Genomic DNA, 15,103 nt, shown 5'->3' on the forward strand with positions numbered 1-15,103 from the left:
GTCAGTCCGCCCCTGCTCAGCGAGTAAGGTCGGGTAATCACCAGCCGGGACTTGGTGATCAACAGCCGAGGCCGCCAATGGCGAACGCGCCCCCTACCCAGAGATGCAAAATCGCCTATATATACAGCGGAAGCGGTTAAATACCACCAAGAAAAAGCTCTAGTTGTGTGAACACAATGATAAAAATTTAGTCTGTGTACAGGGTTGCATGACCGCGCAATTGTCATTCAAAGTGTGAGAGCGCTGAAAGCGGATAATTGTCCCGGGCAGGAAGGGGGTAAAACTGCCCGGTATAGGCGTGGTTAAGGGAGTCCCTCTTTCCCGTCCTAGAAATGGGGGGGTTATGCAGAAGTCAGGGGTGGACTGACCATTTGGAAACTCGGGCACTGCCCGAGGGCCCAGGGTCAGTAGGGGGCCCCTTGAGATGCCCCTGGTACCTTTTTCATAGGCTTTTTTGAGTTTGGCAAAGGACACAGTGGCCCCATGATCCCCTATTGCCGGGGGCCCCATGAGTTGTCAGTCCGCCCCTGGCAGAAGGAGATTAATGACACAATTATTTGTATATACAGAATCATGTTCTGTCCTGTCACTTAGCTGTTCATATGATCCGCAGTGCCAGGAATGTAACAATCTCACCTCACCTCAGGCTCTCTCTGTACAGCTTGGACTGTACCACGTCTTCCTCTCACCTCACACATTAGTTTATAGAAACAAGACGCGCATCCACCAGCCAATCACAGCCTGTCATTTTGAGTGACAGGCTTGGGGGCCAATCAGCGGGCGAGGGTTCTGTTCCGCACAGTTCCATTCTCCGTGTTCTGGAGGCTGTGGCGGGGTGTGTGAGGGCGGAATTGTGACTTGGTCGGCGGGGATGACGGCTTCTCCTCACATAGCTGGCTTTCTTATACACGGCTTCCTATTTCCACTTGGTTTTGGCTGGAGGTTTCCGCAGAGGCTGGCTGTGGCGAATGAAATGTGTGCGTCATGTACCGACGCCGCCATGTTGGTGCCCTGTAAGGTAATTTTTGTATACAGATTCTATGACCTTTGCCGCATGGACAGTACTTATACCTTGTTACTGATATTTGGGGGGGGGTTGCTGATAGTGAGTGTCTGTCTATAGGGTTTGTGTAGAAGAAATCCTAGTAAAGACCCAATTAAAGGGTCAGTGCCCAGCCACAGCAAACCTTTAAAGCATTAGTAAACCAAAAAAAGAAAGATTTTCTCTTGCAAGGTAATATGTCATAATATGCATTGCATACCAGGACATTATGAAAGACTTACCTGAGAACTAGGCCCTTAAAGCGGAGCTCCACCCAGAAGGGGAAGTTCCGCTGTAAGCCTTTGTCCCCGCTTCCCATTAAGGATTGGCATCTTTGACCTTTGGGAAGCAGGTACTAAAATTTGACAGGTACCCGCTCCCACAACCACTGCGATTGCCTAGGCGATCGGAAGCGGAAGTTGTACCCCCCCTCCCCGTAATCTTCTGGGACACGTGACAGGTCCCAGAAGACTACGGGGCCATTCAGAAAGCGCAGCGCTTCTCGCGCATGCGCACTGGGCCGCAAGCTGTCACAGCCGAGTGCCCACATTGACGATACCGGCGCCAGGGAGAGAAGACAGCCGGTGAAACCAGCCGTGGAGAGGACAGCGCTGGACCGAGGGACAGGTAAGTGTCTGTATTTAAAAGTCAGCAGCTACAGTTTTTGTAGCTGCTGACTTTTATTTTTTTTTTTCAGGTGGAACTCTTTAAGCAGCGTGCTGTCACCGCTGCAGAAGCTTCCACCTTCACCCGGTCTTCCTTCCTGGTTCCAGGGCTGCCAAGGCCGTGATGACGTCACTCCTGCGCATGGAGCTATGGCTGCAGCACACAGCTCTGAAGGAGCGTCACGGGCATGCCGTTCCTTCAGAGTCCATGCACTGGTGATGTCACAGGCTGCCACCTACTACAATGTCTCCTATACGGTGCACGTTTAGAAGATATTAATTTTACCCACAGGTATGCTTTATTATAAGCTTACCTGTAGGTAAAAGTATAAAAATTGAGTTTACTACCACTGTAAGGCCAGCCATATATCAACCACGGGTTGAAGGAAAGACTCCTACTGGATGCCCCCATAAACACACTCATTGTTGATGGGGAATCCCTCCCACTGCGCTATTGTGTTCTGAGAGAAGGAGATTTCCTGGCCGTCAGAATACAATGATCACTGTTGCACCGCACTGCAGCGATGAACAAAAACCCTACAAGGCTGGTTGTGCTGAAGTCAATCAGTAGATCAACTTCAACTGAAGAAAGCACTGCTGTGATCACTATTTTCTAATAGGACCTTTGTGAACAATACTGGGTGGATATTGTGTTTGTTTTAAGGATTATATTCACCTGATTATATTTGTTTGAACGCTGTGTGGACTGATTTCATAGGATATTATTTATATAATGTTTGTTTGATACTTTATTGGAAGAATTGTATATGGAGAATTATTATTGTTGTAATACGTCTGTATCTAATCACATCAGCACTTTATATAGATCCTTATATTATTAAGGCGAAGCTCTGCATTGAGGATTGCTTATGATTCTGTGTTTCACACCTTCCCGCCTGGCCTATAGCATTTTGATGGCCGGACGGGGCACTCCTCGTTGTGACTGGGCATCATATGAAGTCCAGTCAAAACAAACCGCTCACGCGGCTGCGTGGTCTGTCACCGACTCTGTCCTCGGGACACAGCCGATGACATATCACTACACCAGACCATTGTCAGTGTCATGACCACTGTGAACAATCACAGCAGATCACATGTCAATTGTATACAATGGATGGCTTCCTGTCATGCCATCTATTGTATACAATTATGTTGTTAGTTGTGACTGGTGAAAGCAATCACATGATACAAAGAGGGCCAATCACAGCCCTTCTGTATGTTATGAGCTTTGCCCATTCGCAGCTAATCACAACAAAAGACTGAATGAATCTGTTTCATTCAGTAAGAATGATTGCAAATATCAATGAAATCAAAGTGCGACAGCGCTGAAAGCTAGAAATTGCCCTGGGCAGGAAGGGGGTAAAAGTGCCCGATATTGAAGTGGTTAAATGTATTTTTTTTTTTTTAGGGGGATTAATGCGGCAGTACACTTAGGCTACTTTCACACTGATCCACCACAAAAATGCCTCAAAAAGGCATAGGTGTTTTTACTGCGCTTTTGCCACGTTTTGTAAAGGACACGTGACTTACAACTGCGCCAAAAATGCTTCTCAGGTGTTTTTCAGGCGTTTTCCATTGATTTCAATGGGAAGAGGCATTTTGGGGGTGTTTTTTTTTAACTCCACAAATATGCCCCAAAGATGCTGCAAGCAGGAGTTTTTACACTGCAGCACAAGCACAACACCTCAGTGTGAAAACATACATAGATATACATTCAGTGGGTTAAAACAAATGGTGAGTATGCATTGCAGTGGTTCCTCACTGCCTGTGTAATACTCTCTGAAGAGTGATCTGAATGCAGACCACTCCTCAGAGAGTAAGGGCTCGTTCACACTTGAATGTTTTACCAACGCTTGCCAAACGCCCCTATAGCATTTGGCAAGCGTTGGTCCGGCGTTTGTGGGGCGTTATTAACGCTCGGCAAACGCTCCGCAAACGCCGCATGCGCGGTTTAGTGGCGGTTGCTAGGCGTTTGCCGAGCGTTAATAACGCCCCACAAACGCCTATAATACAGTTTGAGTGGTGTTACCGCTCCGCAAACGCCCCGCAACTGCGTCGCAACCGCACCGCAAACGCCGGCCGGGCGTTTGCGGAGCGCCACCATAGACGAGAATAGGAGGCTTCAAAGCCTCCTGACTCGACCAGGGGCGTCCGTTTTGCCGCAACGCGACGCGATGCAAACGCTCCCGTTAGAACAGCACCATGTGCTGTAATGTGCAGAATTGGCAGAGGCGTTTGGGAAGCGGTAAAAACGCTTCCCAAACGCCTCTCTGCCGCCTGCACACAAGGCTAGTGTGAACGTAGCCTTAAGCATGTGTAAAAGCAAGGCCTTTGGGGTCTATGTATAACACGCTTATTTTGAGGATGTAAAAAACATCCGCACATTTAGAATTAAAAAAAATATTTCTAATATATGTAGTCCTAATATAGTAAGCGGCGTAATACGTTTTTTTCCTGATTGAGGTATTTATGGTAAACAACACATTATAGCCACTTGGTGGTACTGATGTTACAAAGAACTGCATAGATTAGAGAAAATACAATGATTTTCGTTCTAAATGTGTGAATGTTTGGTACATTAGCACAACAAATGTTTATGCACAGACTCAAAGTGTATCTAAAGCCCAAGCTTCTTTTTTGTAAAAAAAAATGTAAAAGAGTGTAAAAAGATTGTAACTTCTGTCAGGTTATCACTGTTTTGGTCCTAACTGGAGAGGTTCACCATCTATGTGTTCCAGTGACCAACATCATCAGGATAAAAATTGAAGTCAATGAAAAATTTTGATTTTCAAACCAGAAATACAAGGGAAATCTTTCAATGTGGACACCTGTCTCTGTAACAGCTGTCTCAGAGAGGATTTCTAATCACTTTGGAGTGATTTCCTGGCCTGTGTCAGACATTTAAGAACACAGCCAACATCTACACAGGCACCAGAATTTATATGAATGTGTGTTCTCAGAGCCGACATTTCAGTCTAGGAAGTAGATGGTGACACTAGATGATACCTGAAGAAAGATGGCTTCATCCTTCTAGGGAGAAAAGCAGATGTGAAGGCATTATCAGGGGGAATATTGTGATCTCTGTGAGAGGTGATAGATACCTGGAAGTGTTACATTTATGCTGCAGTCTGTCCAACACTAGGTTCACTTTAAATAGGGCTGCAACTAACAGTTATTTTCTCAATCGATTAGTTGGCTACCGTATATACTCGAGTATAAGCCGAGTTTTTCAGCACATTTTTTGTGCTGAAAAACGGCCCTCTCGGCTTATACTCGAGTCAACGTCTGCAGGGGGCTGCTGTACCTTACCTGGCTCCGGTCCCACGACGATCCGGTCCAGGAAGCGCGGCTGCTCCTTCATTCGGTTCGTCCACTGGATGTTCGCGCGGCTGCTCGGCTCCGCCTTCTCACGGGTGATTGGCCGCCAGAACTGTAGCTCAGGAAAGGCACACAGGCAGCCAATCACCGGCGAGGAGGCGGAGCTGAGCGGCCCCGCGAAAATCGAGTGAAGGAGATGCAGGTAAGTGTGCCGTGCTTAGGTGCTGCTGCAACCACATATGCTGGCTGCAGCAGCACCATTCTGGAACAGGGGTCAGCAAGTGTCAGTGGGAGGAATAGTGCCCCATCATTGGTGTCACTGATACCAATGATGGGGCATTATTCCTCCCACTGACACCAAGGATGGGGCACTTTTCCTCCCCCCCCACTGACACCAACGATTGGGCACTATTCCCCCCCCCCCCCCCACTGACACCAATGATGGGGCACTATTCCACCCCCCACTGACACCAATCATGGAGCACTATTCCACCCCCCACTGACACCAATCATGGGATACTATTCCTCCCCCCCACTGACGCCAACAATGGGGCACTATTCCTCCACCCCCCCCCCCCCACTGACACCAATGATGGGATACTATTCCTCCCACTGACACCAATGTTGGGACACTATTCCTCCGACTGACACCAATGATGGGACACTATTCCTCCCACTGACACCAAAGATGGGGCACTATTCCACTGACACCAATAATGGGGTGCTATTCCCCCCACTGATACTAATGATGGGGCACTATTCCTGTCACTGATACCAATGATGGGGCACTATTCCTCCCACTGACACCAATGATGGGGCGCTATTCCTCCCACTGACATCAATGATGGGGCGCTATTCCTCCCACTGACACCAATGATGGGGCACTATTCCTCCCACTGATGCCAATGATGGGGCACTATTCCTCCCACTGATGCCAATGATGGGGCACTATTCCTCCCACTGACACCAATGATGGGGCTCTATTCCTCCCACTGACACCAATGATGGGGCTCTATTCCTCCCACTGACACCAATGATGGGGCTCTATTCCTCCCACTGATACCAATGATGGGGCACTATTCCTCCCACTGATACCAATGATGGGGCACTATTCCTCCCACTGACACCAATGATGAGGCACGATTCTTCCCACTGACACCAATGATGAGGCACGATTCTTCCCACTGGTGTTCCCACCCTCGGCTTATACTCGAGTCAATCGTTTTTCCCAGTTTTTTGTGGTAAAATTAGGTACCTCGGCTTATATTCGGGTCGGCTTATACTCGAGTATATACGGTAATTTTTGTTTTGATTAATTGGATGAAAACCTCAAAAAAGTCTGTATAATTTAGTTAATATGTAAAGTTTAAAAAAAGACAAATTTGTTCCTGAATATCTATATGCAGCAGGGATGAACAAACCCTATCACCCAATGCCCAGGACATGCAGTTCCGGGAACCGGGCAGGTGTTTTTGTTTTTTTTTTTCATTTAGCCCTGCAAGCAGTAGGGTTTACTTTTTTTTTGCCACTCAACCTTAGCCTTGCAGTACTGCACATGACCACCCGATGATTCCGATGGGTGGGAACAGGGACACTCCAGAGACTTGTTTTGGCTCCATACACTGGACCAGGTAGACTGTGGGCATACTGAAGGTGTTACTGTCAGACTGGTTTCCCGAGTTCCTGTCAGCCCCTTTCAGCAGTACCGTTCAATGCTGGAAGAGCAGCCATAGGAGCAGAGATTAACAGTTGTACCATGTGACCAGTGAAAAAGAGGGGGGGGGGGGGTTTGGCGGTTTGACAGACTGCTGTACTGATGTGTTATTATTACAGTGATTATAAGGAGTCAGTTCCTGGACAAAGCAGCATGCAAATAGTCCTCATTGTAGTGTATTAGGACAGCAAAATGTGTGTAATAGTCCTGTAGAGAGGTTCTGATTTCCTGAGAGGGTGACAGCCCATGCCACTGTCCTCAGAAATATCATATCAATAAAATATTCTTAGGGTAATGCAGGAAACCCAGCAGGACCCCAAAAATGAACAGGGAGCAAAGTTAAAGTCCACTATTAAGCCAAAATGGGGTGTGGATCACAGTACCCAACATATATCTATAAAACAAGTTAAAGGGAAAGAAGCCCTAAGAAAGAAGGTAACTATCGTGATCCAAGTAGTTTGACTAAGTGACAAATGTTATTACAGAACCATGAAAAACAGTCGCTTCCACAATCATGGAGTCCTTGGTACTGTGACTTGATGTCTGGCAAGTACTGTCATGAATGGCAGTGAAGCGGGGCTGAGTACTGGAAAGCCCTCTCTGTGCATGTGCGGCTCTCATGCTGCAACAGAGGATGCGATGTGAGAGTGGAAGGGAGAGCGGTGCTCTGTTTGGCCACGGAAAGACGATGCATCCAGAGTATCCGAACACAGGGTCATTGAGGCTACCTGCACGTGAGACACGGACCCTGTAATGCCAGAAGGCTACATCTGACACGTGACAAGTACTGTTTGAACTGTCTAGGAATTGCTCCATGTTCACAGAGAGGCATTATTAAGCCTTGGTTGCTTTTAGTGTGTGGCTCTGAGTGAACTTGAAATCAGTATACCATCGTGTATATATTGCCTTATCAAGTCTCTCCTCAGATTTTTTTATCTGGGTCCATATTGTTGAGAGTGTGATACCTCCAAATTATCTGCGGGACCATTTTACCTTATATTGAACTTAAATCTAATGTACTGTATGTGCTTTATATTATAAAAGCCATTTACTGCGCTGCACATGGGCTAAGTTAATTGCCATAATATGTGTTGGCTTCATACTTCCATCAGCAAGCAGCTGCTTGTCAAGTGTATCTATCCAGTCTTTAATCCTGCTGTGGCCATTCTCAAGTCTTCCCTTTGCTTCATTACTACTGTTTAGATACATTATATCAGCTGTTTTGCATTTATGTGAGATAGGTTTACACAATGTTGCAAAAGAGCTGCTACCCTCAGCATTAGGTCTTAGCAGTTTCTTCCTTTCAATCTTTGTTTAATCTTTTTATGCTCAGTTTTGAGCAGAGGTTCATGATATAATGCCCCGTACACACTATAAGAAAATTGTACACAGTGACATGTGTACAGTGTACCATGTGACAAGCTGTGACCAATCTCAGCTCACTCAGTAGTTCTCAATGGCTGCAAGAATGCAGAGAGAGAGAAAGAGAAATGATTGCTTTTACATCCTATATGGGTGTAAAAGCAATCACTGTAAAAAAAACCCCAAAATCTTCAATACCCCCCACAAGTAGTACAGTGTCACCATGGTGACACTGTACTGCTAGGGTGACAGTACGTAAAAAAACATAAATAATATAAAAAAAATAAAATAAAAATGTAAAAAAAATGTTTAAAAATTATAATTTTTGGTTATAAACTAATTTGGCTTTTTTTTTTACTAAAAAGATAATGGAATACATTTCGGCCAAGAGTTATGGTGAAAGATTATTTGCAAAATTTTATAAAACACTTTTTTTCAAAATTTTTGGACTTTCTCATTTACATAGCAAAAAAAATAAAAATCCCAGCGGTGAATAAATACCACCAAAGTAAAGCTTTATCTGTCTCAAAAAAATGGTAAAAAATCCATATGGGTACAGTGTTGCATTACCGTGCAATTGTCATTCAAAGTGTGATAGCGCTGGAAGCTGAAAATTGCCCTGGACAGGAAGGGGGTAAAAGTGTCCGGACAGGAAGTGGTTAAAATTGAATGTTAAAAGCAAGGGAATTTTCAAATGACATTCATCCATTCATCAAATGTATGAAGAGTTTTCGTATGTATATTCTCATCCGAAAATAGATACATGTATAGCCAACATAAGATATTTATTAGCAGCAGCATGGCTCCTCCTGCCTTCAGAGTCCTCCTACAGCAAGCCTCAAAGTATAATATAGAGCAGGGCTCAAAATGTCAAGTCCTGAGCTACTAGCCAGGCCTTTAAAGTTACTCGACAGCAGTTGCTGCAGCCAACCCCTACCCTGCCCCACCCATAATTCCGCCCCTAAACACACCCTTGTAAATTATCTCATGAAATGACACTGTTAAATGTTTTATGCAGAATAAGGGTACAAAAAGAAATATTAACAACAACTTTGACAACATTAACAAAAAGCAATGTAAACATAAAAGGCAAATAAGTGATTTACATCAATAGGGAAACAAAATGATGCACAGTCCGGAGGTCAGCGGTGTGACACATAGTGCAGGGAGCAGGGTACAGACTGTAGGAAGGAAGGGTGGGAGGAAGGAAGGGAAGGGAGAGAGGGAGGGAAGGAAAGAAAGAAAGGAAGGAAGGGAGGAAAAAGTGGGAGGGAGGAAGGAAGGGATACAGAAACAGTCAAACCAATCCAGCGTACTACAGGTTACAGCTTCCCAAAAAAAGTCTTGTTAAAGAAAATTATAGAGAGCGGACTTTCATGCAGTATGGAATCCTGCAGCTGTCAACAGAGATCTGGGAAAATTGAAGAAGCTCAAAGATAAAAAGTAACAACAGCACGGGATATGCATCAGCATAAGCTAATAATTTATTCAATAAAAACGTAGCACACTTGCATCTTTAAACTCTGGTGTTCATATCAGGGGAGCCTTGGAGACATCATTTGCTGGTGGTGTGTAGCTGCAAAACAAGAATCTCTCATGCTGGCAAGCAAAGTATATGTCATAACCCTTTGACAAAGGAGGATTTCCCTTTGAAACGCGTAACCACGTTCTGCCGCTCATCTTTCCCAGTATTACACAGGGAACACCACGAGGCAGGGCACAGCGCTTCAGGTCTCTGACAGCTGTCAGAACATACACTGTGCTTGCTGGCCCAAGAGGATCTTGTTTTGAGGCTACACACCACCAGCAGATGATGTCTTCATGTCTCCCCTGTTCTGAACACCCAAGTTTTAAGATGTAAGTGTTGGTCCTTTTTATCTTTGAGGAATGGAGGAAGGAAGGGAGGGAGAGAAGGAAGGGAGGGGAGAAAAGAAGGAAGGAAGGTCGGACTCATCTGGCTCAGTCAGAAGCATCACAGAGCTGCTGGCTGCTCTGTATACTATTTCCCACCCACAAATCATCTTCTGAGAAGCTGCACGGGCTCGAGTGTGGGCAGGCACAAGGGGAGGCAGAGCAGGTCCAGCCTCTCTTCTAGGTGTGGAGGATGGAGGAGGAGGGTGGGCATTGAGGAGCACATGGGGGGGCAGAAATAAAGGGAAATCCATGGACTGTCAGGGATGATTGGTGCTGCGGTGGGGGCAGGCACCAAACTCCCTGTATGGCTTTCAATGAAGCAGCTGAAAGCCACATCTCCGCCTCTTCCTCCTGCAGCTTTTAGCTGCTTCCCTGCAAGCCATACAGGGAAATTGGTGCTTGTAACTGCCCCCACCCACCCACCCATTGTCCCGGCCCAGCTCACTGCACGTAATTTCCACTCGCCAAATGTGAGCAGGTGAGTGGAAATTTTGAGGGCTGGTATAGAGTGCCTGTATAGCAAGCCCCAAAGTATAGTATAGAGTGCCTCGATAGCAAGGTAAAATCACTTCTGCCTTTAGAATCGCTCACTTCATTCTCCTGCCCAGGACTACATGCCCAGCGAGGCATTGCTCCTCACACATTCACAAGTTCTCTGGCACTTATTGACATGTATGGATTTTGTACTGAGCTGTATATGTGCTACACTACGTATACCGACATGTATTAAAGGGGAACTGAGCTATGTGTGTGCTGCACTGTGTATACTGACATGTATGGACGGTGTACTGAGCTGTATGTGTGCTGCACCGTGTATGCTGACATGCAGAAACAATGTACAGAGCTGTATGTGTGCCGCACTGTATTTTCTGATATGTAAACAGATAACACAACTAATTGATTATGAAAATAGTTGACAACTGTTTTCATAATCGATTATCATCGATTGTGTCGATTAGTTGTTTCAGCCCCATTTTAAAGGAGCATTCATGAGGCAGCTTGATGTGACAGCCTTTAATAAATGAAAAAAACCTACAGAAAGTAATAAAAATAAACATCAAAGTGTGCACAGTGGGGCTCACACGTCAAAGCAGGCACAATTAGGTTCAGCTTACTATTGACCTGGTGAGCAGAATTATTTTTACATTTGTCACAGAGGCTTACATCCTTCAGGACATATGCGTATTGTTCACCTTGCAATCATGAATAAGTCCACTTTAAATACTGGCAGATGTTATTAAAAGAATATGAAGACCTGTTTTTCTCAGAACGACTGTATATTTTTAGAAAGTAATGCCACCTTTAAAATAAAACAGTGAAATAGTCATTAGTGTTAACAGAATGTATTACTTGTATTGTTCCCTTACACTTGGGTATAAGCTGAAATTTAATGTGTTTATATTTTGCCTTCTCTGGTTCCTCATGTTTCGCCCCTCATCAACATGATAATTACATTTTTAAATAAAACCTTTCCGTTTTCATTATGTACCAGTGACATCATCACTGGGTCTCCGTGCTCCTCTATGTAATACAGACAGATCATGGCTGGTGGGAGGGGCCACAAGGTGCTGTAAATCACTTCCTGAAAACATCACAGTACTCTGTACTCCTCTGTACTAGCACTGAGCTGGCTCTTGGGGGGGAGTTGTGCAAATACAGTTAGGTCCATATATATTTGGACACAGGCACAATTTTAGTTTTTCTGCAATGGCCGAGTCAATCACCTGATCTCAACCCAATTGAGCATGCATTTCACTTGCTGAAGGCAAAACTAAAGGCAGAAAGACCCACAAACAAAGAACAACTGAAGACAGCTGCAGTTAGAGCCTGGCAAAGCATCAGAAAGGAGGAAACCCAGTCTTTGGTAATGTCCATGGGTTCCAGACTTCAGGCAGTCATTGCCAGTAAAGGATTCTCAACAAAATATTAAAAATTAACATTTTATTTATGATTATATTCAATTGTCCAATTACTTTTGGTCCCTTGAAAAAGGGGGGGGGGCTACTCTTAAGAGCTGTAATTACTAAACCCTTCCTCCAATGTGGATGTACATACCCTCAAATTAACCCTGAGTATGTGCACTTTCAGCCCATATCCATTATATAACTACAGCTTGAATATGTTTTGGTAAATACCTGAAAAAACTAAAATTGTGCCTGTGTCTAAATATATATGGACCTAACTGTATGTCCCTAGAACACCTGATGGTGCTCCATGCATGTTGGGACTCTCTGTGGCCAGGCTGTGGAAAAGTCTCACACATTTGGTATCATATTCAGGAGGAGTAGCAGAAAGTATTTTGGGGTGTAGTTGCAAGTATTCCTGTGCTGTGTGTGAGAAGTAACTTGTTAATATGACAATTTTGTGTGGGGAGAATATAATTTTAATTTTCCAAAGAATTGTGGGAAAAAATTACAACTTCAAAAAATGCACCATGCCTCTTATTAAATACTTTGGAATGTCTACTTTCCAAAAAGGGGTAATTTGGTGGGTATTTGTCTAGTCCTGGCTTGTTAGGGCCTCAAGAAATGAGATAGGCCTTCGGTACATCAGGTGCCATCAATTTTCAATGATTGGTACCATAGCTTGTAGACTCTATAGCTTTCACACAGACCAAATAATATGCACTGATTTGTGTTATTTTTACCAAAGAAATGTAACAGTATAAATTTTGGTCAAAATTTATGAAGAAAAAAATTACTTATTTGCAAAATTTTATAACAGACACAAAAACTAATTTTTAAAAAAATTGTTTGGTCTTTTTTCATTTATAGTGCAAAAAAACGCAGTGGTGATTAAATAGCACCAAAAGAAAGCTCTAATTGTGTAAAAAAAAGGACAAAAATGTTATATGGGTACAGTGTTGCATGACTGAGTTATTTTCATTCAAAGTGTGAGAGCACTGAAAGCTGAAAATTGGCCTGCGCAGGAAGTGGGGGCTATAAGTGCCCAGTAGGCAAGTGGTTAAAAGTTCATAGTCTTCCTCCAGTTGGTGATGAAAAGTTCACCAAATCCCAAACACTCAGTGAGATGTTTTCCTCTGGGTCAAATAGCTCACACAGCTTTACTCCTCCACCTATAGCCTAGGTTCACACCTTTGCGTTTCCAGAAATGCACAGCAGTCCATTTAACATGATTTCCTATGGGACACATCTCCGCGTTTTCAGGAAAGGGTCAGGGACTTTTTTAAATGCAAAACATTGCTTTTTTGGGTCTTTAGACCTCAATGGAGATGCTGCAGAAAAGCATGTAGTGTGTTTTTGATGCATTTTTTACGCATTTTTGATGTTTTGTGTTTTAATCTGCCCAGTAACAAGTTGAAAAAAACGCAAAATGCGGCAAAAACACTTGTGCAAAAGTGCACTACAAAACACACTGCTGAAACAGATCAAAAGCAAACTGCATAGGTGTGAACATAGCCTTAACCAGAGTAGCAGATCAATCACCCTTTGTGCTCAGTGAACCACATCCCCCGAGGATACAATACTCACCACATATTGATTGCCTACTGATAGGTAAACAGCACTTTTATTTGATCATCCATTTCGGTGGATCTATCCAAAAATTTCCTTTCCAAAAGCAGTACTTTAAAACTCTAAGGCTACTTTCACACTGATCCGCCGCAAAAACACAGGCATTTTTACTTCTCTTTTGCCGTGCTTTCTGGGCATTTGTTATAGGACACGTGACTTAAAAACTGCACCATAAACGCTTCTCAGAGGTGTTTTTGAGGCGCTTTTCAGGTGTTTTCCATTGATTTCAACAGGAAGAGGCGTTTTTGGGGCTTTTTTTTAACTCCCCAATTATGCCTCAAAGATCCTGCAGGAGTTTTTACACAGCACCACAAGTGCAACACCTCAGTGTGAAAACATACATAGATCAGAGATGTTGAATTTGTATCGCCCGACGCCCGGGACATGTAGATTCGGGTGTTGGGCAGGTAGCTTTTTTCAATTTTTAGCCTGCTGCTTGCTCGATTTGCTTTCAGGTGGAAGCATTCGGGCAGCAGAGCTGCCGCCCGATTGCTTCCACACATCCCACAGTGCCAGCCTCTGCCACCCCCCACGTGTGCTCGCCAAGTCTCCCTGACTCCGCTTGCCCATCTGCAGGCCCGGGACTGGCTCAGGGTGTGCCGGCATCTAGAGGGGAGGGAGGAGAGTGAACATGTCCGCTCCCCTCCCCTTCTTGTCCTGACCTGGAAGTGACATTTGACATCACTTCCAGGTCCCAATTCACAGATTCCTGGAAAGAATGTAATGCAGTGTATTGTATACTGCATTACATTCAGGGGAACACAGGGGAGACATGCAGGGTCTTTCAGACCCTGCATGTCTCATTAAAGTGAACCTGTCACAAAAAAAATGTTACACCCAAGCACATAACATCCCCTCCCAAAAGATTTGAGCCCCCCACATATAAACATGTACAAACGTAAAAGCACATGCCGGGGCGCGTACACATGAAAACGTCAATTGCGATACATATGTTACATATCGCCGTGCACGCCAGAATGAGAGCAATAATTCGAGCACCAGAACTCCTCCGTAACGCTAAACTGATGACCTATAGGGGTCTTTAAATGGGTCACCTATGCAAAATATAGGGTAATGAAGTTTGTTGCCATTTCACGAGCACACGCAAATTTAAGGATTGACATATTGGATATCTATTTACTCGGTGGAACCTCTTCTTTTATATTTTACCAAAAAAATTGTGTAATTTATTGCTTTTTTGTGCTCTAAAATTAATTTTGTGTATTTTTTACTGAAATTTTGCATTTCCTAGACCTTTGCGGTAATATCATGCGACATAAAAAATTGGAACTACCGCTATTTTATTCTCTAGGGTCTCTCAGAAAATATATATAATAGTTGGGGTTTTGTGTAATCTTCAGGCCTAAAATGATTTTTTAAACGTGTTCAAAAAACGCAGTAGTAGTTTTTTAAAAAATTTGCACAACCCTGATAGATCTACATTCACATACACAGGGAGGCAGCTTTCTTGAACTTTTCAGGCACTTTTTTAACACAAAAATGCTTGAAAAACTACTCAGTGTGAAAGCAGCCTAAAAGTTCAAGATAAGGGAAC

General features: G+C 44.1%; 1 long non-coding RNA gene across 1 annotated transcript in view; it reads left to right on the forward strand.

Moving 5' to 3' along the window:
* The first annotated feature begins 824 nt into the window (after positions 1–824).
* Positions 825–15,103, forward strand: part of LOC149447750 (uncharacterized) — a 69,060-nt gene continuing 54,781 nt past the window's right edge. The window contains exon 1 of the long non-coding RNA XR_016305829.1: positions 825–1,018. This is a non-coding gene — a long non-coding RNA (uncharacterized LOC149447750). The remainder of the gene's footprint in view (positions 1,019–15,103) is intronic.

The sequence above is a fragment of the Staurois parvus genome, unplaced genomic scaffold, assembly GCF_062004578.1.
Source record: "Staurois parvus isolate SC_StPar_1 unplaced genomic scaffold, SC_StPar_1.0 ptg000671l, whole genome shotgun sequence".
Lineage (NCBI taxonomy): Eukaryota > Metazoa > Chordata > Amphibia > Anura > Ranidae > Staurois > Staurois parvus.